This window comes from Eleutherodactylus coqui, chromosome 5, assembly GCF_035609145.1.
Source record: "Eleutherodactylus coqui strain aEleCoq1 chromosome 5, aEleCoq1.hap1, whole genome shotgun sequence".
Lineage (NCBI taxonomy): Eukaryota > Metazoa > Chordata > Amphibia > Anura > Eleutherodactylidae > Eleutherodactylus > Eleutherodactylus coqui.
Window position 1 is genome coordinate 262151592 of NC_089841.1, and position 1665 is coordinate 262153256.

Consider the following 1665-nt stretch of genomic DNA (forward strand, 5'->3'; position numbering starts at 1 on the left):
TTTCGGTGATGGTAGATTTACCAACACGAAATTGGAGATGCAGGGATGCATAGCTCTCTCCTGTGGCCAAGAAGCTGAAAAGAAGCAGAGAAGAGAAACAAAAGTTAGTACACAATGAAGACTTGCATTACATCCACACTTCTATATATACAGTATTCAGATATTGTTCTCAACACGAAATTGATTGGAGAACGCAGTAGAATTCGTGTGAAGGAAATAAGATTTGCAATTGAAAGGTATACATGGGGGGGGGGGTGAAATTCTCACTTTCGACGCCACACATGGTTCAGATTTCCATTCTCCCCATCCACAACAAAAGGGGAGAGAGAATGAGAAAATGCAAACATGTTCCTACCACACTCAGGACGGTAACTTGGTCCCCTTCACTGCGGGTGCACAACAAAGGTTGCCCAAGTTTGCTGGTATGGTAAGTTCCACAATCTCGCTGCTGACACTGTATCTGAAGTCAACCAGCCACAAGATGATGCAGTTCTGGTGTCACGCACGGGCAACCAAACACCCACCCGCCCGGTGAGATCGGGGTAGCCGTGCAGGTGTCATGATGGCCGTGGTGCTAATAAAAGGGGTGCTCGATAGCCTAGCTGTCAAAAAGCAGTGTGACGTAATGCTATAGCATTACGTACTACTGCCGGAGCAATCAGAGCATAAAAACTGGTACTGCGCAAAAATCACGGAAACAATAAAATAAAAATAAAAAATTGGCTGTACACTCGCAAATTACATTACAGATAGAACAACAGTGAAAGGATAAGAACGGTTACTTACCGAAGGGTGATGAGCAGCCTTTCTTCTGCAGTGATCGCCTTCCTCATCTGTGTATCCAGGTAGGTCAGATCCCGGCGCACCAGCTCCAGAAGGCGCTCAAAGGCCTCCATAGGCAGCCTGCAGAAAGCTACGAACTTCTCAGGATGGCTGCAAAGAGAGAGAAAGGGAGAGCGGGCTAAAATAAATAAAAATTCTCAGCGCAACATCAAACCTATTCCCATGCTACACTTCACTTACTTTTTAAGATCTTGGTAGAGGCTTGCAAAATGGCCCTTCGTCCCCCTCTGTGTCAGTAGGGGATGAACCCAATAGCGTCTCTGACGCCGGGAAGCACGATCAGTCTGTGAAAGAATATTAGCAGGAATTAAAGAGCAGGAATTAAAGCACATGAATTAAAGCACATGAATTAAAGCACATGAATTAAAGCACATGAATTAAAGCACATGGCCGCAATCGCACCCTAGCCCACAATACATGAACAAACAACAAGGAAACTAAGCACACAATGACCATAAAAACAAATCGCTCACCTTTTCAGATTGTCTCTATCCATCAGAAGCACAAAGGCAGTCAGTCTGCGTCGGTAGGTGCGCCTGAGACGGACAGTTCCTCGCTCCATATCTGCTGACAAAATGGCCACAAATACAAAGTTCTTCCTACCCTATGCAGAAATGGGTGGGAACGATGACCTCACAGGAAACAGTTTTTTTTAGAATCTGCACCTAGTAAAATACGCAAGCAAATCAGCAACAAAAACCGCGCCTCTCCCAAAATAACCGCAGCGGTTTTTTCCGCAGCAAAGGGCCTGCGGATTTACCAGCGGTAGAACCGCAGATAAATACGCGGTGAAAACCGCGTCTAAATTTGGCCATTGCATGC

At 45.6% G+C, this 1665-nt stretch overlaps 1 long non-coding RNA gene across 1 annotated transcript; it reads right to left on the bottom strand.

The window, feature by feature from the left end:
- Positions 1-799: 799 nt before the first annotated feature.
- LOC136627113 (uncharacterized) lies at positions 800-1374 on the bottom strand. The gene is made up of 3 exons (XR_010792758.1): positions 1317-1374; positions 1024-1127; positions 800-933 (listed from the first exon to the last, which is right to left on the bottom strand). It is a non-coding gene; the product is annotated as an uncharacterized lncRNA (long non-coding RNA).
- Between the last annotated feature and the right edge of the window lie 291 nt (positions 1375-1665).